The following is a 23584-nucleotide window of genomic DNA, read 5'->3' on the forward strand; positions in this document are numbered from 1 at the left end:
AGGCTGTACTTGGCGCCCGCGGGCCCTCCCTGCTGCCCACCTGACCTAGTGGTTTGGCCCCCCGGACCTCCCCAGACTTCCCCACTGTGGGGTCTGGGAACCTCCCAGATCTCCCCCGGTCCCCTGTGGTGCCTGTTCGGTGCCTAGTGCGCCTCCTCTCCTGATGTCAGGCTCCTCGAATGCCCACTGGCCAAGTTCTAAATGCATTATAGGGCTTCCAGCAATTTGAAGACCCGTTTAACCTTGCGCCTGGAGGTGACCAGGCCCTTGGGGGCAGTTGGTAGGGGTTTGGAGGCCGCCTTCGAAGTGGCCAGGGCAGCCTCCTGCCAGAGTGTGGGAATCCCCCAGCTCAGCGCTTTGGAGAAACCCAGAAAATCCTTAGCTCTGAGGCGGTGCGTTTTTCCAGAGTGTCAGTTTCTAGTGACTTCCTTGGGGACGAGGCCAGGCTTTCCTCTATTTTGCGTGTGGATCCTTTCAGCCTGTCACTGTGGGTCTTCATTCTAAAGACAGGCAGTGGAGGCTCAGAGAGGTTAAGAGCCCTGTAAACATCCTGGAGCCAGCAACCTGTTTGAACACTCCTGTGGAAGTGGCTCTCAGTCGCTTTGACCTTGACCCACCGTTGGAACTACCTGTTTGGTGCGGATTAGGCCAGAGGATTCCCAGATTGGGTGGAAATGAACATAATGTGTTCTGCAAGGGGCTGTTGCCTTTTAGAAAAGAATGCCGTAGCCCTCTGGATCAACCGGTTCGTTTTGGTCACTGGCAGCTTTGAAGATGGCTGCTGTTACTGCGTGGGGATCTGCACGGTGGCCTGAGGGAGAGACAGTCCCCTCTAACCAGAAAGCCTTGGGCGAGAAAAGAGAAGCCTGTAGGATAGTTCTTGGCTAATGGCAGGCTGGGAAGGAACCCAAGTTCCAGGTGGGCCACTGTGCCGTAATTGCAAGGCTGGAGCGCAGCTCCATTTTATTCTACATACCATGGCTTTTAATTTTGCTTAATAGAACCCCCAATACAATCTCATCAATGAGACTCAACCATATTCCCAAATTTAGGAGAATGGAAGGCAATTGGACCTGAATTCTAGGAAAGTTAGCGTTTTCCTGTTCCCCGGCTTGCTGGGAAGTAAATACTTAGTAAATTAACTGTAAAAATAGAATTCCCAATGGGTTTTTACAGTGCCTGTTACAAATACTGTTACAGGTGTGAAGTTAGTGTCAGGGCCAAGGCTCATAATTTGACAGGTTTGGGTTTGTTTTGTTTTTCCTTCCTGAACTATTGGGAGGGGAACTGTCTGGAAGCAGCTCTGTCTCCGGCTTTATAGCCCAGGAGGATTTGCTACAAAGTAACCTCTGATGGTGAAAACTGGGTTGAGAATTGCCAGTCAAGACTGACTTTGAGCAACCGTGCATGCACGCACTGTGGTCTCTAATGCCAGCAGTTGGCCCTGCTCCCCGAATTCTCCCCGACTCCCAGTTGTGTTTGAGGGTACCACTGCAGCTTGGCGGCCTCTGTGCTGAGTGCTGCCAAGGGCTGGAATTTACATTTGTGGGAAATCTCCCCCAAGTAGCCTGTGGAAGAATTTAAATAGGGGGGATGTGTCGTGTAAAAGTTCTTGGCTTACACATTCTTAAGAAGCAACATTTTGTAACACCGTTGGGTTTATTCTTTACAGTTCTAGAGACTGGGCTGCCAGTATGGCTAAAATGTTTCTTTTTTTTTTTTTAACATGAATTGTTGTAGGAAATGTAACACATGATTTTAAAAAAGTTTCTACTGTGAAGTAAATTTACAATCATGAAAGCAGGGTGTCTAAAGATGTGATTTCTGCCTATCCATCCTTCCCTTGCTGCTGTCAGGGGTCATGGCTTACCAACTGCCTCTTCCCCATTCCTATCCTGAAGCAGACTCCACACCTGCCATTTCACCGTGGCATATTTGTGTGCACGGAATATAGGGGTTTTTTTTCCCTCTTGTCCTTCAGAAACAGGGTGGCCTGTATGGCCCAGACTGGTCTCAAACTCCTCCTCCTGCCTCTGCTTACAGAGTCCTGGGATCACAGGCTTATGTCACCACACAGAGCTGGTTCAGGTACATGTAAACACGGCCCACTGTCATTGTCACACCAGGTGTTGGCCCTTCCTTGGCTTTAGAACGATAATTACAGTGGGTTTGCATTTCCCCCCACCCCTGACAGTAGCTTTTTAAAACTTATTTTTACTTACTTGTATGTATTAGTGTTTGTCTGCATGTATAAATTTGTACCACATGCGTGCCTGGTGGCCCCAGAGGCAAGAAGAGGGCTTCAGAGAATTGGAGTCACTGCCAGTTGTGAGCCTCCATGTGGATGCTGGGAACTAAGCCTGGGTCCTTCAAGAGCAACAAGTGTTTTTGACTGCTGAGCCATCGCTCCAGCCCCTACAGTTGATGTAAGAATATGGAGTTAATGGAAGAACAAGGGAATTTGAGTTTCTGTCTTCTAAATCTTTCTTGGTGGTATTTTGTTTTTTTTGAAACAGGGTTTTACCATGTGGCCCAGGCTGGCTTTGAACTCGTTTACGCTCCCTTGTGGGAGAGCCCCAGATGTGTGCCATCATATCAGTTTTTCAGCAGAGCCTTGAAGACGAGGCTTCCACCCGCTTTGTCTGCATTTTCAGCTTCTTATTGTCACCGAAGGTCTTAAAAATCTCCGAGAAGGCATCTCCCTTGCAGTCTCCCCTGGTTCAGTCCTTAAAACTACCTGCCTGGCCTTCAGACTCCTCTTGCCTGCTTCCCTGTTCTATGAGGGGCTTATAGAACAGGAAAATTCCTGCTTGAGTGCATTCTGACTTCCTCATCCTGAGAATGTTTTTGCATGGGCCTGTTTCTCCATGGTCCACTTTCAGCACAGGTAATTCAACACATAGAAAATCAGGATGGCCTTCATAACTTAGAGCCCCAAGGTAGGTTTCTCCTCCCCAGTTTTGGGCTCAGGTGTGAGGTGAGGAGACATACTGTCTTCTGCATCCCTCTCCCATAACTTGCTCCAGCTCTCCTGTGTACCCTGCAGCTTCACCCACCAGCATCCGGATCTCATGGGCAGTGAGGCTCTGCTGGCCCGGCCCCAGCCTTTTCACTCTGGCTGGGTAAAGTGAAGCTCTTGTGGGCATGAAATAGCATCAGGAGCCAGGTGGTGGTGGTGCACACCTTTAATCCCAGCGCTCAGGAACTCACAGGTAGAACTCTTGTGAGTTCAGGGCCAGCCTGGTCTACAGAGCGAGTTCCAGTACAGGTTCCAAAACTACAGAGAAACCCTTTCTTTAAAAAAAAAAGAAAAAAAAAAAAATAGAAGGCCTGGAGAGCAGGGGCCTCGGAAGTTTCCCCGTCTGTGGCCAGGTGTGGTGGTGATCCCAGATAATCAGAGGTAAGAAGCTGGCCTGGTTTCATAGCATCAGGAGCCAGGTGGTGGTGGTGCACACCTTTAATCCCAGCGCTCAGGAACTCACAGGTAGAACTCTTGTGAGTTCAGGGCCAGCCTGGTCTACAGAGCGAGTTCCAGTACAGGTTCCAAAACTACAGAGAAACCCTTTCTTTAAAAAAAAAAAAAAAAAAAAAAAGCCGGGTGGTGGCACATGCCTTTAATCCTAGCACTCGGCAGACAGAGGTAGACAGATCTGAGTTTGAGGCCAGCCTGGTCTACAAGAGCTAGCGTTCAGGACAATCTTCCCCCTTCCCAAAACAAAACAAGAGTATCAAGCTAAACTAATTTCCCTCTTTCACATCTAAAGCTGAAGAACCTGAAATCCCCCCCCCCCTTTTTTTTTTCTCTTTGTGACCAAACCATTGTGCCCTCCAGTCAGGTTTTCAGTAGAGCTATTCAGGGTTCATCTAAGCTAGGAGCTTTCTGCAGTCAAGTGAGGTACCAGGACAACGGGCAGACCTGGGGCCATCGTCCCTAAGTCAGGAGCACAGGCCTGAGTGTGTGCACTCGCCTCACCCAGCGTATCTGGGGTCCTCAGGGTGCCTGAAGGGACAATGTGGTGTCCCTGAGATGTGGTGTACCAAGATATGCCACTGCAGCCCCCCCCCCCCCCGGCAGGGGGCCCACCCAGTGTGTGAGAGGCATCCAGGCCCTCTGCTGTCTGCCAAGAACACAGTGCCTCTGGCTGGCTCTTGGGAGACTCAACCAGCATCTGGGAACTCCATTCTTGGTCTTCCCATACTGTCTGCAGGGGCGGTGGTCAGATGAACATGGTTTCCACTTCAGTACTGTCCTCCTAGGCATGTTTGGAGAGTTTGACATCCGTGTGGGTCTCAGTTTTGCTGTCTGGAGCATGTGAGATGTTGTCCAGGCTGCTCACCCTCTCTGTACCTTGTGACATAGATTCATTTCCTTTCCCATGTGGCACAGGCTGAAGGGGAGCCATGTGTATATGTCCCCAGTCATCTTGCAAACATTTTGGTAGGATGATTGGTGGCCCACCAGAGCCAGGGTTCAAGATCAGCCTGCAGAGGTGGGCTCGCACTGCTGCCTGCTTACGTGACAAGTGGTGGTCTATGTTCCGTATGCCAACACGGATATGAGCTCCAGTCAAGCACTTTTTGGTTTTTCAAGACAGGGTTGCTCTGTAGACCAGGTTGGTCTTGAAAAACTCACAGAGACCCTGCCTGTCTCTGCCTCCTGAGTGCCGGGATTACAGGCGTGCCCCACCACCGCCCAGCTAAGATTTTCTTCTACTTTTTGTTTTGTTTTGTTTTGTTTTTCGTGACAGGGTTTCTTTGTGTAACAGTCCTGGCTTTCCTGGAACCCCCTTTGTAGACCAGACTGGCCTTGAACTCACTGAGATTCGCAGTCAGGCACTACTTAGACGTGGTTAAGACTGAATGGAAAGGGTCTGGAGAGATAGCTCGGGAGTTAAGAGCACTGGCTGCTCTTTCAGGGGGCCCAGGTTCCATTCCCAGCACCCACATGGCAGCTCCCAGCTGTCTGACTCCAGCTCCAGGGGATCCAGGAAGCACACCTGTGCGCACCTGGAGATGCAAAGGGCATTAACAAGTATCTGCATCCCGTCTGCACAGGGGCTGTTGGCTCCTTACCCCTCTTGTCCTGAATCCCAGGGAGCTCACCTGAAGATGAGTCCTTGGAAGCATCTTGAATGGGTCACCGGGGAACAAGAGGCCAGGGCAGCTCTCTGGTGGGTATTTCTGCTCTTTTTGAAGGAGGGCAGCAAGGGAGTGTGGACTTGACTCCGGACTTAGCGGCTGGGTAGTGCCAGTGGTTTAAAGAGAGAAAATTTGGGGCCTAGGAGATAATTGTGGGACCTTGGAAGGCCAGGCCAGCACCAATGGGAGTCAGAGAGGGATGGGGAGGAAGAGGCCTGGGCAGAAACTGCTTCCTAATTGCTGTGGTGCCAGGTGGGAAGCTCATTCTGGAAAAGTCATCCAACAGCTTTTCATGTGTGAGTTTGGGCAGGAGCTGGAAGCTGGTTTGGGATGGGAGTGAAAAGAAACATTGTAGGTGGCCGGTTGGTCAGGGCCCAGACTAAGAAGATCTCTCTTGTGGAGGACGCTTTGGGTGGAGTGGCCCTTGGACTCCTTTTTCATGTTGTAGGACAGAATTTGGAGCTCTGTTGGGGAGTGACAGTCCCAGGCTAATTATGGGGACCGCCCTGTCATCTCTCTTGGCCTCCTTTACCTGGGAGAAGAAGGTGGTGATGGGTTGTGGGTTGTATTAGATATTTTTCCTTTGCTGTGATAAAGCAACTTATAGAAGGAAGTTTATTTGGTGCTTATGGTCCAGGAGCTCAGAGTCCATAATGGTGGGGAGGTTTGGCAACAGGAGCGAAAAGCTGAGAGCTCACATTTTTTCAGACATTTGCAAGCATGAAGCAAAGTGAAATGGAAATAGCAATCTTTAACCCCCAAATCTTCTCTAGTGATGTACTAACTCCAAGGCCACACCTCCTAAGTCAACTAGGGAGCAACTATTCAGATATCCCAAATTAGGGACATTTCTCCTTCAAACCACTACAGGGGGTGAATGGAATTGAGCCATTGCCTCATTGTTCTAGTAGGCAGTGAGAAAGTGCCTATGGGAAACTGATCTGTGTCCGTCATGAAGTTAGGGGAAGAGTGGTCCAGCTAGACAGACATCCTGACAACCACTGTTGATGAAACATTGGGTTAATCATGGCAGAGAGGCCAGACGTCAGCTGGTTTTAGGGCTGTTAGGTTTGGGGTGCTGAAGGAGCAATCTGAAGCTGGCAGTGAGTGCTCAAGGTGGGCTTGGAAAAGCCAGGTGAAATGGATGAGACTTTGGGCCTGAGCAGTCTGTGTTCTCACGGCTGGCGCTCATCAGCCCTGTAGCCCAGAATTGGACGGGTCTGAAGGAGAGCCAGAATCACCTGCCGCTCTTTCCCCACCTGTACCAGGTGATTGCTGTACAGGGATATTATGGGATTTCCAGATGCTAGGGCCTCTGGGAAGGTGGCAAACAGCTCAAACCATTCCCAAGGACGCCTGTGTCCAGAGTGGAGCTGGGCCAGAATCCTGACTTGGATGAATCTGAGAGCACTGTGTCTGCTTTGGCCGTATTCTAGGAATGGAATGTGAATGCAAGATTGTCAGAAGGTTCCCAAAGAGTTAAGTTTATCTGCTTTTTTTTTTTTTTTTTTTTTTTTTTTTTTTTTTTTTTTTTTTTTTGTTTTTCGAGACAGGGTTTCTCTGTGGCTTTGGAGCCTGTCCTGGAGCTAGCTCTTGTAGACCAGGCTGGTCTCGAACTCACAGAGATCCACCTGCCTCTGCCTCCCGAGTGCTGGGATTAAAGGCGTGCGCCACCACCGCCGCCGCCAAGTTTATCTGCTTTTTGTCTGTCTGCTTACCTGCCCCTCTTTTGTAAAAAAAACTTAGAAGATGTAAACCAGGGCGGCTGTCCTGGGCTGCTACTCCTGCAGCTTGTCTGCTCCATCCTTGAGCCTTGGGCCGAAGTTACCGGTAAGGAGTTGCAGAAATGCCATGCAGCTGTGCATTTTTAAGCATCCAAAGCCACAAGGCTTGGGAACAGCTAGACAGAGAGACTCCTGTGAGACCAGGACAGTAACCAGTGTCCTAGCTGAGAATGTGACCTGGGGAGTGAGTGTCTGTGGTTCCCACTGGGATCTGGGAGTCCTCTGTTAGGGGAGTCTGGTCTTCTGTAACCTGTTGTGTATGGTCACGTGTTCCCAAGGATGAAATGCCAGGGTTGATCACCATAAAAAGAATTGGATGTCATGGCAGCCAGCTGTTGGAAAATTAACTGCCCAAGTGAGTGGTCGACTCACTGATAGTGTGTGTGTGTGGTGTGTGTGCGCGCGCGCGCGCTCACACACGTTTGCATGTGGTGTCAAACCAAGAGCAGAACCAGGTTGGCCTCTGGAGGGATTTGAATTTCATTCTGTTGGGTCACCCCTCTCTGTGTGGAGGATCATGGTTGCCTGGGGTGGCAAGAAGTTGCCTCAGTGCTCACAGGAGACTGAGCTCTGGGCCTGGCTTCTCAAGAGAGTGCCAGGCCACTTATCATTGTCTGCCACAGGGAGGGTGGAGTGGTGAGGCTGGTCCCCTGGGAGTGCAAGACACAGCCCTCCTAATCTCATGGAGGTACCAAGTGTCACTCCAAGGAACACTCATTTGAAATGTGGTTTTTGTTTTATTTTTGCACATTTTTATTGATGCATGTTCAAGTTCATGTTGGAGAATGACAAGTGTAAGAATCTTGCTAAGTCATTCTTCCTGTGAGCAAACCTTAGATGCAGCTGCGCCTCATCATTTCCTGACACTCCAGCCCTGACCTCTGGGATGTCACCTGGGGCTCCTGCTGGCCCCCCACCCAGAGTCTGACCCAGCAGGACCCTGCAATGTGTATTACTCTCGTTATCTAGTCTTGGTGGGTCTGCTTTGTCCAGGGAGAGGAGAAGAAAGAGGGAGTGCGTTTCAGAGTGGGGAAGGTCTTTCAAAATGTCAGCCTTTTAAAAAAAAATAGCGGTTTACATAACATAAATTTAACCATTTAAGGGGCAGGAGAGATGACTCAGTGGTTAAAAGCTCTTGAGAGAACCTGGGTTCCATTCCCAGCACCCACACTGCCTGTATCCAGCTCCAGGGGATTAATTGCTGCATTCACAGCACTTGACTGACTGACACTCACTCACTCTCTCTCTCTCTCTCTCTCTCACACACACACACACACACACACACAAATTAAGAATAATATAAACCTAAAAAATTCAAAAAATGAACAGTCGAAGAGCTGAGAAATGGCCTAGTGGTTAAAGGCCCTTGCTGCGCGAGCATGAGCAGTGAAGTCTGGATCCTTGCACAGAGGTGGATGGAGGCAGGAGAATGGAGGGGACTTGCTGGCTTCCAGCCTGGCAAAAACAAAATGGGACTTCCAGGTTCAGGGCGAGGGAGAGGCGCCACCTCAGGAGTAAGGTGACAGGGCACCTGGCACCCTCCTCTGGTCCTCAGGAGTAAGGTGACAGGGCACCTGGCACCCCCCTCTGGTCCTTTGTGCATCTTTACACACACGTTCATCTGTAGGCTCCAGGCTTTGGTGCAGTCTCAGTACCAATGCTGATACCGAGTTCTCACCCCCTCCCCTGCCCAGCAGGCTCAGAAGCCAGTGACTGATGTGCTGCTGAGCTGCCTGTTTGAGACATTCTTATGAACAGAATCATGCAGTCATGGCCTTTTGTGTCTGCGGGTTTGCTCAGCTGTCGTCAAGATTTTGTTTTGTTTTTGAACTCACTCTGTAAACCAGGCTGACCTCAAATTTAGCACAGATCCACCTGCCTCTGTCTCCAAGTGCTGGTATTTTTTTTTTTTTTTTGGTTTTTCGAGACAGGATTTCTCTGTGGTTTTGGAGCCTGTCCTGGAACTAGCTCTGTAGACCAGGTTGGTCTCGAACTCACAGAGATCCGCCTGCCTCTTCCAAGTGCTGCTATTAAAGGCGTGCGCCACCACCTGGCTCCTGCATACTATTCTATCTTACTGATATATTGCCACCTATGCATTCCTGTCTCTGTTCTCCTTCCTTTCTTCCTGCTGTGCTGTGGTTAATAGGCTCCTCCGAACATTTGTGTCTAGGTTTTTGTCGTGTTTTCATCGATATGGATGGGAGCTGATTCACTGGGGACTAACTTCCCGAGGGCCTGGTTCCGGCACTGTCCCTGTCCCCGCTGTCACCATGTGCGCTTTGCCAGGCCTCACTGGCATTTCAGAGTTCTAGAAAGAAGTGGGTTGTTTTAAGTGGGGAGTGGAGTTGAGACAGGAGATGTCTGAAGATGGCCTTGAACTTGATATGTAGCAAGGCAGAAAGAACCCTGATCCTCTTGTCTCTGCCTTTTGAGTTCCGAGGTTACAGGTGTGGACCACCAGGCCAGCTTTAGAAAGTGAAGTTCTTTGGTATTTGGTTAGCCATCAAACTGATGGGAAAGTGTGAAGTCTACATACTTTTCCCGTTGTGCCTAAGAGAGCTAAGGTCCACTTATCTCCCCAGAACACATTGTAGAGCTTGCAGCCCAGACACTGAGAGAATGGTGGAACCCTGATCAGTCCCGGGGTCTGAGTGTTTGCTCCCAGCCCTGTGCTGCTGAAGCAGTGAATGCAAGGTTGGCTCCTGCCCGGCCAGCTTAAAACTAGGGACACAACTGGGAACCAAAGGTCACTCCCACGTGCCCAGAAGACCACAAGCAGCCCTCACAGAGTGGGTGAAATGGGTAAGAAACCAGGTACAGTTTTATCTGTGGAGGGGACTGAGAGCCAGAGGGAGGCAGGGCAGAACAAAGGTTACTTTGGACCTGGCCCGCATCATCCAGAAAAGGATGGGGAGCCGGGGCAGGGGGGTCTGGGTACAGCAGGGCTGGGAGGCTGCCGAGCCTAGAGACTGGTTATGTTTATAAACTTGGGGAGAAAGGGGTAAGGGGCTTTTAGTTGTAGGAAATAATGCAAATACACAGAAGATCTAAAGCCTGTCCACGGCTGATGCCTGCGGCGGGAATAGACCAGCTCCTCCAGTCCCAGCCTGCATTCACTAGCATCCTTCCTGTTGGGGACAGAAACCAATGCTTGGTTCAGGCTAAGCACAGGCCCCTGAGTCTCTGAAAGGACTGCAACCTTCCAGAAGACAGCTGTTGAGTCATCTGTCCAATCACAGAACCAATTACAGAAGCCAGAAAGTTCATGGGTGTGTGGTCTTCTGACAATCGGACCCCACTTTGCAGACTCTGGTGCCTGTGACTCTTGTTTTCTGTTCTTCCAGTGTTTGTGCTCTTTCCAATTGCTCCCCGTGCTGTGCGGCTGTGGTGGTTCCCATCTGCCTTGGCTCTTGTGGTCCTGACTGTTACTGTTGGCTCTCCTCCTGCTGAGCCCATTTCTTCACTGGAATGAGGTTAGCAGTCATAAGCATGGTGCTGGGGAGCTCACTGCTGCTGGGTGTCCTTGGTGGACATAGCCAGAAAACTCTCCTCCTGTATTAATGCTAGAAGCCAGGAGTTCAGGGTTGACTCCAGCTTCCCCCATGCTTTTGCAGTAGTCAGTGGGTGGAGTGCCCAGCCCTCAGGTTGTATGCACACAGATTCTTGTTCTTAGCCTGCCCTGCGTCTAGCTCTCCCCATCCCTGGCCCTGCGGTCCACTTGATTGCCTGGCCTTTCATCCTTGTCTTGTCAAGGCTGACACACATAGTCCTAGATGTTCTCTCTTGTGGTTTATAGCTTGTCACTGCACTGTGCTTTTATATACTTACCTGTGCTGTGGGCCCCCATGGTCTCTCATGGTACCCATTGTGCATGGGCTCTCTGCATTGGGCTGGCAGGTAGTCTGTAGTTGAGAAGGGCATGGCTGCTGTGTTAGTGTTGAAATGTGAATGGTGAAGAGGCTGAGAGCACTAACTTGGGCAGTATTGTCCTTAGAGTATCCGTTGCTACCAAGTTGGTACCCAAGCTGTGGTTGGCAACTTGGCAACAGTGGCTATTGAGGCCAGGGATGGCCACCTGCCACAGTCATTGCACAGCTTGGCGTATGATCCCCTGGTCTCTGTGTGGCACTGATGAGGCCTGGCAGCCAGCAGCATTATCTTAAGAGCTGGGACTTGGTCCCCTGGCTTCCTTGTTGAACTTGTCACAGTCTCATGAGCGTGTTCAGTCACCACAACCACATTGCCTTCAATTTTTTTGTTTTTCTGTTCTTCATAATCAAGGGGTATGTGTCCCCATTTCAGAGAACTTGGGAGATGAATGAAGTAAGCTAGTGTTGGGTGCGCTTGGATCAGCTGGGAGCTCTTCCTAGGGCAGGGAGAAGCTCTGTGGATCCTGGTGACAGTCAGCACCCTGAGTGCCTGTTCTGCTCCTCTCTGACCCTGTTTTTGGGACCCCTTCTTTGAAGTCTCCCATGTCAGTAGTCATGCTGTGGTGACTCACTGTTGCCGCCCTGGCATCCGGCACGGTTACCACTGAGAGAAGAATGTCAGTGACTTGGGAGGTCTGTGTGCACGGAGAGGGGCAGACTGCTCCCTGAGGACACAGGGCCTGGGCACAGCCCTCTCATTAAGACACAACTTCTGCACATTTTAAAGGAGATAGGAACTGCATCCAAGGTAAGATGGGAAGATAGTGCCCCAGACTTGGAGTCGTTAGTTTCCGAGGCTTGCTCACTTCCTGCTGTGCTCAGTGCTCGGCTTCCTCGGTTTCTTCCTTGTCTGTAAAGTGGGAGTAATCTCCTGCTCTTACAGTTAGTATAAGGAGTTGCTGTGTGTTCATATGAAATTACTTCTGGCATCAGAATAATTAGCACATGGCATTATACTTTGTGACATTTAGTGATATGTAGTTGTCAAATCAAGTCACAGACCAGTTGTTCTTACCATTGTGTTGGTAAGTATCCCAGTGATACTGTTACATAGAGCGAGTGTGAATGACTTTGCAGGGTCCTGTGTGGAGGTGTGCTGGGCGGTGCACACTCTTAACTGTGATTCTGAGCTTAGAGGGGAAAGATCACAGGAGCGGTGCCAGTGTGGTCTGGATGCTGGTGAGGTGATGGCTGACTGAGCTCGGGGGATATAGGGGCTAAAGATGTGTGGACCCCACCTTGTTGTCCCAAGAGAACCCGCTGAGCTCCTTTGTGGCAGGGTACTCTAAAGTCCCTAGTATTTTCGGTCATGTCCTGAAAAGAGCTCAAAATGAAGACTAGGGTTTGCTAGCTAGAAGGACAGGAACCAAGTCTTCCTAAGCCTGTTTGAATGGGGGCTGGCATCTTTTGTTCTCACATGAGTTTGGTCGGACATTGTAGAGTTGCTAACCAAAGCCACAGCATAGTGAACTCTAACTCCATCCAGTCTAGGACAGGGGCAGGCGTGGTTTGTGGTTTGAGCATGATCCGTGCAGGAGGGAGGTCTCCTTCAGGGGAGAGTACCTCTGAGCCTGCTTACTCATGCCTTGGCTGGATCCCATCGGCTTGTTGCTGCCATCATGTTTCCTTGTGAAGGCTGAACGCCTCTGGCGCTCAGTCCTCCCCTGCCTTTGCTTCAGAAGAGAGGGGCTCAATGGATGGTACCAGGAGCCATGCATGAATATGTGTTTACTGGCTTGTTTGGGGGCTCCAGCCCTGCTTCTGTGGGTCACTTTGGAACATTCCTGACTTACACACTTTAGATGGTAGGTGGCTGACTGGGCGATTGGCCTTGGAGCTCCACGGAGGTAGAGCAGGAGGGTGCCAGTGTCCCCCCAAGGGCTTTGTGTTTCTGTGTTGGGACCCAGGTCTAGTCTCAAATAAGCAGGGCAGGTGCTCCACTACTGAACTTCGCACCCAGTGCCCACCCACCCCCAAAGACTGCAGTCCTCAGTTTCCCTGCCCTCTTTGCAGGTCCCTAGGCCTGGTGAGGTGCACAATAGACCTGTGCTTCAACCCTCAAGCTTGGCTGCCTGGTGGGGAGTGCTGTTTGCCCATTGAGGGCAGAGGCGCCCCTGTTTGTTCAGCGACTTTCTCTGGTGCAATTTGATGCGTTTGAAGTGAACAATGTTTACTGTCTCGTGAGCCAAGCACTCAGTAAATAGCTGTTTAAACTGAAATAACCAGATAACCATGGAGGACACAGCAATTTGCCAGACTTCAAAAGCCAAAGGCAGGATATGTGCCTGGGTCCCTAGATTTGGGGTTCTAAAAATCCAGAGCTGGTACAGATGCCACGTTGGCCAAACTCCCTGCCCCCAGTTCTGGTTGACTTCCTCAGAAGATGACTGGCTCAGTCTGAGGACTGAACAGTGGCTGAAAGCCTGGGACTGGGAATTGCTGACAACCACCACGTCCGTCAGTGTCAGGTGGTGGTGTCCTCCCAGGGGACCTGGTGCAGTGTGTCACACTTTCACTCTCTGAGACCCAGCCTAGTGTGTCACACACAGGCTAGTCATTGGGTTTCCAAGGATGGACCTGGTTATCATAACATATCATAACAGGCTTGTGCCCATGGGCTAGGCGGTGGCTCTGTGGGACAGGCTGGTGTCACTGCCCTTGGTGGGCCACTCGCCTGTTGGAACTACCGCTGTTGTTACTCCTTCCTCAGGGACACCTGTGTTGGGCTGTGGGGGCTCATGCTTTGCTTTTTTTTTTTTTTTTTTTTTTTTGGTTTTTCGAGACAGGGTTTCTCTGTGGCTTTGGAGCCTGTCCTGGAACTAGCTCTGCTCGAACTCGAGATCCGCCTGCCTCTGCCTCCCGAGTACTGGGATTAAAGGCGTAAGCCACCATCGCCCGGCTGCTTTGTTGTTTTTTGAGATTAGGTCTTATTCAGAGAGCCTCTTGCCTGGGCCTTTCCTACTAAGCATGGCCACACCCAGCCTGCGGCCTTGGCACTTTGAGAAAAAAATGTAGATAACAATTCCTAACAGCAGTCAGTGGCTTGGGTTGTGCAGAGGGCTTTTATCTTTTTTAAATTCATTTTACATACCAGCCATAGTCCCCTCCCCCCCATACCTTTCTTTTGGGTATTATTCAGTGCTTTGTTGGCACAATCTCTGAGTACTTAAAATAGTCAGATGGTCAGCTCAGTTTAAAGAGTGCCTGGTGTGGGACCCTGGGTTTGGTCCCCAGCACCTCACACAGTGCATGTGGAAAGCCCACATTCGCGACCCCAGCCCATGGGAGGCTGAGGCAGGAAGATCTCAAGTTTGAAGCCATAGTGAAACCCTGTCTCCAAAACAAAACCTCCAAACTGTGATAAAAGGATATATTTAAGAGGCAACATGCCAAATACGTAGTAATATAAACATTATATTCTTATGAAAGACAGGCCTTTTTCCCCTTGAGACTGGGTTTCTCTGCAGTTTGGCTGTGCTGGAACCCGCTCTGTAGACTCACAGAGATGTGCAGGTGTAGGTCTGCAGAGTCCTGCAGCCAAGCTTGATTTGTGAGTCTTTTATCATCCAGTCTGGAGCATAGCTTCCCGAGTTCCTGGACCTTCCCAACACTGGCAAATTTGATTCCATGAGATCTAAACAACATCTTTTTTACTCGGCTGTCTTCTCTCTCACTAGGAATCTTAGAGCTCATGGTGCTAATAGAAGCTTCCAGATTTTCAAATTTCTGTTATATATATATTGGTTTTTCGAGACAGGGTTTCTCTGTGTCACTCTGTTGCCTGCCCTGGAACTAGCTCTTGTAGACCAGGCTGGCCTCGAACTCACAGAGATCCTCCTGCCTCTGCCTCCCTGGTGCTGGGATTAAGGTGTGCACCACCACCACTCTGCTCTGTTATAATTTTTGTGTTAAAACTGGAATTTCATGCTTACCTTTTCTCTGAAGTGGCCAGCCAATTGAGTATTTTTAAAGGAAATATATGTACGACTCCTTAATCTCAGCTGTGAGCCCTGTTAGCTACAACAGCGAGCCTAAGATGGGCCCACTGGACAATGGGGGCATGAATGATGAGGGAATACTGAACCGCTCTCTGGATCAGAGGCCCACTCCATAGGATGGAGCCTATACTTGGCACTATTAAAGGGCAACTCCAGGTGATCAAAGCCTCTCCTGACCTTCCCACCCACGGCACAGATTCACAAAGACATATACACATAGATGAGAATAAAGATAAATCTTTTTTTTTTTTTTTTTTTTTTTTTTTTTTTTTGAGACAAGGTTTCTCTCTGTAGCCCTGGCTGTCCTGGAACTCACCAGAGGCTGGCCTCTGGTCTCAGAGATCCGCCTGTCTCTACTTCCTTAGTGCTGGGACTAAAGATGTGCACCACCACCACCACTACCACTACCCAGTCTGAAAATAAATCTTTAAAAAAAAAAAAAAAAAGATAAGAAAGGGAGGAAGAATGAGTATGGAAACAAGGCCTAAAGACTTGGAGAAGCCAAGGTGGGACCATCAGTAAGGATGGGGCATAGCGAGAAGCTGCAGTCAAATGCCAGAAGGCCCTCAGCTGGGGTGGGACTTTGCTTCCTACAGAAAAGGACTGTGGTGGCCTTAGTGCTAAGGCTTGATGTTTTCCTTGGGGCAGCTGTCATTTGGGGGACCTGCACATTGCCCATCTTCTCACTGAATGTGGACAAGAGAATGCTTTGTGCAGGACAGTTTATTGCACTATTTTTATTGATGTTTTGAGAACTTCATACAGTGTGTTTTGAGCATATTCCTCCCACCTCATTCCTCAACCACCACGGTCTTCACTCTTTCATTCCTTCCCATCTAGTTTTGAGTTTTGTTTTTTGTTTTTGTGTTTTAGTTTTTTTTTTCTTCTCTCTCTCAAGTCCATGGGTTGCCTAGCTGCCATGGAGTGTGTTGAGCCTATCTGCGGTCACACCATTAAAGAAGGCCGACTTTTCCCTCTCCCAGCCACCATCAAATGTCAGTAGCTCGGTTGAGGGTGGGACTTAGTGCCCCCACCCCCGTCTGGCAGGAGTCTGCAGGTCTTGTGCTTGTCGTCAGAGTTGCCGTGAGTCCCTGTGTGCATTTGCCCTGCTGTGTCTGGCTGCTTTGATGTTACACAGCACCTCTGGCTCTCAGGGTCTTTCCACCCTCTCTTCCACAGACTCCTAAACCTTTCGGGGAGGAGCATGGTAGGAATGGTTTAGGACTCAGTCTTCTCATACGGACCGTTTGTGGTTCTCTGTGTAAATTGTCAATCTACCTCAAGTTGAGCTTCTCTGGTGAGGACCTTTGACCTGTCTAACCAGGTTCTTGGCCTCTTTATAATAATAATGCCACGTGTCGGTTCCATCTCATGGCGTGGGCCTCTTCTGATCTAACCAGAAATGGTTGGTAATTCCTGTGGTGGTTGAAGTGGTTACCCAGGTCACATGGTTATAAATCTTTATCTGTGTGTGTGCCCCAAGAGGCAGAATCTTTCTGAAAGTGGAACCACCGTGCCATGATCTGCGTGCGGCAGGTTAGCAACTGCACACTGTGGACTGGTGTCCTGTATCCTTGGGCTTGTTTAAATCAGTATTGCTACACACAATAAAACGTCAGCCCCTCCTGTGTTGTTCCTAGGCATTTTGCCAATGTAATTTAAAAATTCTCTCTTTTTTATAAAAAAAAATTTTTTTAATTTTAAAAAATTGTGTGTTGGTGTCCGTGGCGGTCAGGAGAGGGTGTCTGATCCCCCAGGCTGGAGTTACAGGCAGGTGGGAGCCATAGGTGCTGGGAACCGAGCTCAGGGCTCTGGAAAGCAGCAAATGGTCCCGACTGCTGAGTTGTCTCCAATGCTGATCTCAAGTTCTTAGAGTTAGATCCAGCCAGGAGAGAGAGCTGGCCCTCGCAGGTACCACATTCACCTAAGAGCGTGCCATTTTCCCAGTGTACCTCATTCCTCACCGTGCCTGCCTTACCCACTGAAGTCCCAACAGTGGGGTCAGTATTCACCTTACTTGGAGAAGATGGGGTCCTAGGACAGTGGCCTTAGCAGGCAAGAACTTTCTGTCACAAGTCATTAAGGGGTGTGGAATGACAGCTATTGTGCTCCTCCCATTGGCCAAGGTCAGTCACCTGACAGAGCCCGAGTTTAGAAGGGATGATGTCCATGGGTGATGACCCCTAAGATGGAAGCTCCAGTGCAGAATGAAGAGGCCAGGTTGGAAAGGGCACACCTATGTGGTTCCCTTTCCTGAAAGTGGCCAGGGCAGACAGAGCCGTGGCAGTAGAGGTAGAGGGATGGGAATAAGAAGGGATACAGGAGACTACCCAGTGGGTCCATGGAATCTTTTGGGGTGATGAAAGTGCCCAGAATTAAGGAGGTAAACGATGGACACGAAATACTCTGAGTGTTAGTTACAATTGCATGCTCTCCGTCGGTCTGAGTGGTAAATTTCTGTGAGTAGTGGGAGGAGGTTGCCCTGGCCACTCTGCCTACGAATCTATCAGCTCTGCTTCCAAACAGCCCTTTTCTGGTTTGGAAGGCACCAGACTCTTGACTGAGAGGTAGGTTTGTAGCCAACGGGCTCCTTGGTGACTTTGGTTCTGCCTTCTGCTAACTAAAAGCAGCCACCTGAGCATCAGTTACCTCGCTGGCCCAGGCTGAAGAACCTAACAGCCTCTTCACAGACTGGTATGAGAAGACAGAAACTGTCGGTAGCAGTGTGGGTGGGGAGCTCTCACAGGCCCACTGTGAGACGAAGGCCTGGGCAGCCCCCGTCCCCCTCCCCACAGGTGTCCAAACCCCACTAAGTGGGCTCAGCAGGGTGTCTGTGATAACTGAAGATGTGGTGAACTTTAGGAGTGAGGAGAGGGTGGGATAGAAATGATGTAAACACAGTACGCATGTATGAATGAAATTAATAAAAATAAGTCCGGGTTTAAAAGGTGTGTCTCTGCTGGAGCCTATTGGGGAAAACTCCATAACAGGATCGTTTCAAAGACAGCAGTCAGGCCCTGTTTCCGGGGCAGCCCAGAATTGAAGCTACCTGCATCTAGGACTGCTGTTCTTCAATGTTCTGAAGAATGAGGGAACAGTTTTAATTTATTTTAAATTGCAAGCCTGTCTATCCTCAGAAAGGAATCGATTAAAGGAGCCAAACAGTCCTGTGGATTGTATCTGCTTGATTTCAGCATTTTACTCCCTAATTAATTATTCTGACTAGGGCAAAAATTTCCCCTCTATGGGATGCCAGTATTTAGGAGTGACATTTCAAATAGCTGGTGGGGCAAATTGGGGGCGTTTTCTGGGTTCTGTCCCTTGTTGAATTTGCTTTTTAGAAGCCTTTTGGGAGCTGTATTGGGTCCGAGTGGGGAACTAAGATGAAGTTTGAACTCTGGCACCTGTGGAGCTACAGGTCCTGGTGGGGGCCCTGCAAGGGAAGTTTCACTCCTCGGGACAAAGCTAAGGCTGGTATGACTTGGATTTCCAGTTTTTATTTACCTATTTTTTGTAGAAAGAACATTCTGGGTGTTGTCTGGAAGGAAGCTCATGGATGCCTGTCTCACTATTCTGGGTGTACACCATCTTACGAGTGTGAAGGTGGCGTTTCTGTCTGTTACAATTTAGGACAAATGTGAGAACTGTTTTTCAGTTGAAGAGTTCCTAAGACAAGACACGGGGCATGTAAGCATTTCACTGAGGGGCATTCCTCCCTGCATGGTGGCAGCAGCCTGCTCGCAGGATCCTGGGTGGTCCTGCTGGGGCTCTGGTGTGTGACAGAAGCCTTTTGTCACAAGCAGAAGCAGAGACAGCACATCCTCTAGACAATTTTCATATCAGTTTTCCTCTAAGCAAAGATTCTCAAAGACTCTCCTGTTGGAGGAGGCTGCTGGTTGGTTCCCAACTGTTCAGACTCCTGAAATAATCACACAGAAACTGTATTAATTAAATCACTGCTTGGCCCATTAGCTCTAGCTTTTTTTTTAAAAGAATCTATTTTTTAATATTTATTTATTTATTTATTTATTATGTATATAATACTCTGTCTGCATGTATGCCTGCAGGCCAGAAGAGGGCACCAGACCTCATTACAGNAGTATTTTCAGTTAATTCTTTTTTTAATATTTATTTATTTATTTATTTATTTATTTATTTATTTATTATGTATACAATATTCTGTCTGTATGCCTGCAGGCCAGAAGAGGGCACCAGACCTCATTACAGATGGTTGTGAACCACCATGTGGTTGCTGGGAATTGAACTCAGGACCCTTGGAAGAGCAGGCAATGCTCTTAACCTCTGAGCCATCTCCAGCCCCCTAGCTCTAGCTTCTTATTGGCTAACTCTTACAAATTTGTTTGGCCCATTTCTATTAATCTGTGTATCACCACAAGGTCCTGGCCTACCTACCAGTAAAGTTTCAGCAGTCTGTCTCTGGCAGCAGCTCCATGGCTTTTCCCTGACTGCCTCTCCTCCCAGCATTCAGTTTAGTCCCCCCCCACCTACGTTCTGTTCTATCATGGGTTCAAAACAGTTTCTTTATTAACCAACGATATTCACAGCATACAGAGGGGAACCCCACATCACTCTCCTGTGTCCAAGAAGTAACAGTAATCAATGGGATGTGTGGGTCAGGGGGGGTGAAGCCATGGCAACACAGACTCAACTGTGATGGCCCTGGTAGTCCATCTTGTGGAGTCTTGCCCTTCTTTTCTTTAGTACTGGGGCTCAAACCCAAGGCCTTGTGCATGTTCGGCAAACAGTCTACTGACTAAGCTACGTCCTCAAGCCTTGGACTGATTTCTCCTGCCTGAAAGATAAGGCTCAGATGCTCTGCTCTTACAGCTGCCCGCAGATTTAGCTGCGGCACCTTCAACATGGAGGGGAAAGGGGTTTGTGTCTATCCTGTGGCTCTCTACAGCTAGCCTTCTGCCCACTTTGTTTCAAACCACTAAGAGGGACTTGAATGCATTCAACACATTCTTTACTCACTTTGGTAAAGTGTGTGTGTGGGGGGGTGGTTTAAGATGGAAGAGCCAGTGATGATGCCCACAGTTTGGCCTGAGCAATGGTCCTATGAAAGGGCACATGGTGCGTGGGAGCTTTATCATGGAGTCTTGGTGGCTTGGTGACACAGATCAGAGTCATCATGAGACCTTGCTTGTTTGGAGAAGGGGTGGTAGGACTTGGAGATAGCCAGTGTAGATACCACTTGGGCTTTGGCTGGGCACCTCAGAGGGAACACAGAGCAGGCCACTGAGAGATTCGAGGGACATGTGCCCAGAATGGTCAGAGCATGGCAAGTACGGGAGCATGGGAAACCATGTGGCCAGACAGGGTCTCAAGCGTATTGGACAGAGCTGCCTGGACACACCCTACAGGTTCTGGTTTCTGAGGATGGAGGCAGGAGAAGAAGCTCAATGAGACAGTCCTGGCAGTAGACCTGGGTCTTGCCTGTGTCCTGAGGGGGTGGTGTTATACTGTGGAGAGCTGTCCTGTAAGAGCAACTCTGTTTGAGGCAGGGGTCAGGAGGGCAAGAGTGGCTTAGGAGACAGAGGCATGGGCAGGTGATGGACAGATGTTTGAAAGGCAAGATGAAATCTAAGATTTCATTCTTGGAATGACTGGTAGGTGACCTGAGACATCTTTATTTTTTGTTTTTGTTTTTGAGACAGGGTTTCTTTGTGTAGCCCTCGCTATCCTGGAACTCTGTAGACCAGGCTGGCCTCTTGCCTCCGAAGTGCTAGGATTAAGCAAGCATACACCACCATTGCCCGACCATCTTTGTTCTTCTTCTTTTTTAAATGATTTATTTAACTTTATTATGTTCATCGGTGTGAAGGTGTCAGATCTCGTGGAACTGCATTTTCAGACAGTTGTGAGCTGCCATGTGGGTGCTGGGAATCGAACCCGGGTCCTCTGGAAGAGCAGTCAGTGCTCTTAACCGCTGAGCCATCTCCCAGCCCCATAGCCATCTCTCCAGCCCCCCATCTTTGTTCTTTAGAGAAAGTTCTAAGTGTGTAACCAGAGGCGGAGCGTTCTTTTTTCTCCTTGTCTCTTGGACGACAAGGGCAAGCACCATTTCCTTTGGGTGGCCAGCAGCCCTTCTGTGTTTCCTAGCTACTGCTCTGTGTCTGTTTCTCATGAACTGGTCTTGTTCACTTACAGGGACAGGTTTAGCTGCTGAGAGTGACCTGGGCTTCTTGCCCCTGGCTCAGGCTTCCTCCCATCAGCGAGGTGGGGGGTTTGTAATTGCTTCATCAGTGGCTTATTGGATGTGGGGGCCGGATTCTACCCCTTCCCACCTCACCCTTTTGTGTTAGATCATGTAGAGTGGTGTGCTCTGAGGCGGACAGGTGACCAGAGGACAGCATGAGTCCTGCAGTCTGGGCACTGGCTGCTGCTGCTGTCTGCCAACAGGTCCCCGACAGAAGGGCCATTTGCCAGTCCTCCTGGGTGGCAGGTGACTCCTTGGCTTGAGAAGAGATCTGTGTTTAGTAGGTTTGTAGAAGATGTTCATAGGTTCTGCTGCCTCAATGGAAAATATGACATTCATTCTTTCCAAAACGGGCCAAGGGCCAAGCCTGGTTGCATCAGTTCCCTGGGGGCAGAGTTGAGGTGTGGGGGAGGGGCCATCTTTTGCTTTCTTTTCCTCTGAGCCTTGCACACGCGGCTTAGGTGCCTTGGCCCAGCCCCACACTTGCCCATTCTTGCTCTAACAGTGTCTTCCTGATTCTTTTTCTCTTAAAATGCTTCTGCTCTTAAAAACTGTAAGGATAACCTAGGCTTAAAGAGACTCCAGTTAGCGGTGTGAGGGATGATTTATTCATGGCCTGTTAGAGATTCAAGCTTGAGGTCCCGATCTTCCCCTCAGCTAAGGCTGGGAAGCTAGTGGTGACAGAGGCTCTGGTCCAGGCCTTTCTAGCCACACTGGTGTTGTATGAACTTGTTCCAGGAAAAGAATTATGATGGCTGCCTGCCACGTGATGGTTGCTGCTGCGGCTGGCATGCACAGAAAGCACAAAAGTGGACAGCACAGTACCCTCCTTAACAGGTGAAAGTTGCCACGTGTCTCTTTCCTTAGCAGGAGGGAAATAAAAGCAAGATCTCACTGCTCTTGCCCTGTGGACTCGAATTCCCAAGCTGGAGCAGTGCTGGGTAGCGAGGGGAGGCATCCCCTTCTGTTGTCTGAGAGGACTGTCAAAATGGGGTGGTTTTCTCCCTTCCTCAGTCATTGAGCACTGTGCAGGATGGGAAGAAGTTTGAGAGGAGTCTCCCTGTGTGCTAGATAGAGGAGCTAGGGTAGACAGTGGACCCCGGCTAGGCGGTCAGCATTGGTCAGAGCTGTGCAGACAGCACCAAAGCTGGTGAAGTTAGTTTCAGTTGTGCAGGTCATTGTAAACTCCCGTAACCATGATGTGAGCCCTGTTTTGAGTGGCAGGATTGCTGGCGGTGGGGCGGAGAGCAAGACTCCCAACTGACTGGAAAGCACCAGGGTCTCCCCAGGGCTGTGTGCCACACATTAGCTGTGTCCCCACAGTTGGTACAGGTCCACCATAGATCTCAAGTTGGGCACATTTCAAGGTTTGTCTGTGAAAGGGGGCAGTGACTGCTCACAGTGTCTTTGACTGTTCGACATTTAGAGCCACAAATTGTTTATCCTGGGTTTGCTCATGTTGTCTTTGAATCTTTTTCTTTTTTGGTTTTGGTTTTGATTTTGTTTCTCATGGTTTATTGAGAAAGAGTCTTGTTGGGCAGCCAAGGGTGACCTTGACCTTCCAACCCCACTTCCCAGGTGCTGGGGCTACAGGTGTGCGCCCCCCCCCCCAGTCTTCCTGCAATCACAGCTTTCATGTTGGGTCATTTTTTTCTGTCAGCCACCAGGGATGAGTTCCCATCTTTGCACAGTGCGTTGTCTGCAGGTCTATCTCTGGATCCTTCATGATAGTCTGCAGAGGCTGTGAAATAGTTCATATTACCCAGGGCTCCTGGAAGTGGCCATATTCATCTGCTCTTAGCCCTATTGTCTTATGTTTTCAAATATTACCAGTTTATAGGTTTTTTTTGGCCTGTTTGGGATTTTATGTATTTACTTTTAAAATGCTCTTCATTGAAATAGAATTGTGTCACTTCCTTTCATCGCGTTCCCCCCTCCAGTCCCTCTGAGCTACCCCCTCGAATCCCTCCCATGTCCCATTCAGTTGATGAGCCTTTTGTCATTATTGTTACATATATGTATGAGCGTATGTGTGCACATGTGGAAACATGCATACAAATGTATATAAATACAAACCGCTAAGTCTATTTTGGTGGTGTGTATCTGGTTCAAGGCTAACCACTCTGGATTGGACAACCAATAAGGGTGCTCATCTCAGGGAGAGGCTGATTCTCCCTCCGCCAGCTGTCATTAGTTACCTGTAGTTCTTTGTCTAAAGGGTGGGTTTCTTTTATGATACATGGAGGGGGTACATCTGTTTGCCTGCCTCAGTACTCAGTGGTGCCCATCCTGTTCTTTCTGGACTGAAGAGCCCAGCTGGGTTCTGCTGACTATCACGGGCTCCACCAAGAGGGGCTTGCGCACTGGTTCTTGTGCCTGTCTCTTTGTAAGGATGGATTTCTGGGAGCTAGTGTGAGTTGTGTTTCTGGAACTGAAGGCTCTATCCCCTGCAGCTGCCCTGTGTTTTTAAGGCTAAGGCTTCCCAGGCGACTTTCTGAGGACACATCCTTA

The 23584-nt window shown here is 49.4% G+C and overlaps 1 protein-coding gene across 1 annotated transcript in view; it reads left to right on the forward strand.

The window, feature by feature from the left end:
- The window catches only part of Ago2 (argonaute RISC catalytic component 2), an 83558-nt gene that overhangs the window by 847 nt on the left and 59127 nt on the right, over window positions 1-23584 (forward strand). The gene's annotated exons all lie outside the window — the stretch shown is intronic.

The sequence above is a fragment of the Alexandromys fortis genome, unplaced genomic scaffold (genome assembly GCF_014885135.2).
Source record: "Alexandromys fortis isolate MF-2015 unplaced genomic scaffold, M_Fortis_MF-2015_v1.1 scaffold_2_1_26212458, whole genome shotgun sequence".
Taxonomy (NCBI): domain Eukaryota; kingdom Metazoa; phylum Chordata; class Mammalia; order Rodentia; family Cricetidae; genus Alexandromys; species Alexandromys fortis.